This window comes from Hipposideros armiger, unplaced genomic scaffold, assembly GCF_001890085.2.
Source record: "Hipposideros armiger isolate ML-2016 unplaced genomic scaffold, ASM189008v1 scaffold_159, whole genome shotgun sequence".
Lineage (NCBI taxonomy): Eukaryota > Metazoa > Chordata > Mammalia > Chiroptera > Hipposideridae > Hipposideros > Hipposideros armiger.
Window position 1 is genome coordinate 584915 of NW_017731509.1, and position 779 is coordinate 585693.

Here is a 779-nt window from a genome sequence, read left to right on the forward strand (position 1 = left end):
TCTGCAATATCACACTGTTTCTCACTGAGGCTTCATTACTCCCTGCTCCCTCAGCGAGTTTCATCACAGGGAAAATCTCTCAGTTCCAGCCCCCTTTATCTCCATTCCTATGAGAACCAGGCCCTGGGTAGCAGAGCCCAAATCAGTCTTAGGCCATTTCAATCAACCCTGACACATCAATCAGTAAAAACTGAAATTTCCACCCTGAGAGATTCCAGAAAAATCTTTCCTGGTTGTTCTATGTTGCTGTGCATGTTGATGACAGTTGCAGCAGCTGCTCTGACAAGAGACTCTCCGTGGGGTCATTTACAGTGACCAGAGAGTAGGCTCCAGGCTCTGGGAACCTATTTCATGCAACCAGGTCCTGTGGCAGAGGCAATAATGGGAGGCCAAGAGGTGCCACGTCCCACAAAATAGTGTGTCATCTTTGGGTATGCCTTGATCAGTAAAATGGAGTTTATTAGAATTTGAAAATTTTGTTTGAAACAAAAATGTGTGACTAATACAATGTAATACAATACACATTTACAAGGGATCTCAAAAGACCCCAACTATATTCTAGGCCATAAAGAACTGATGAAGAAGATAAGCAGGTTCTGGTAAGTTCCATAAAAGAGGTACAAACATATAACTGTGGGGACATATAAGAGGGAGGCATTTTTTTTTCTTGTATAGAAAATCTATGATTTTGGTTCTCTATGTTAACTGAATACTCTTTCAAATCACTTGGAGACTTAAAATAAATGACCTCAGTCTAAGTGCTATAAAAGATCAACTGA

The 779-nt window shown here is 40.8% G+C and overlaps 1 protein-coding gene across 2 annotated transcripts in view; it reads right to left on the reverse strand.

Annotated features, from left to right (window-relative positions):
- NELL1 (neural EGFL like 1) overlaps positions 1–779 on the reverse strand; it is an 835074-nt gene that overhangs the window by 56431 nt on the left and 777864 nt on the right. The window lies entirely within an intron of this gene.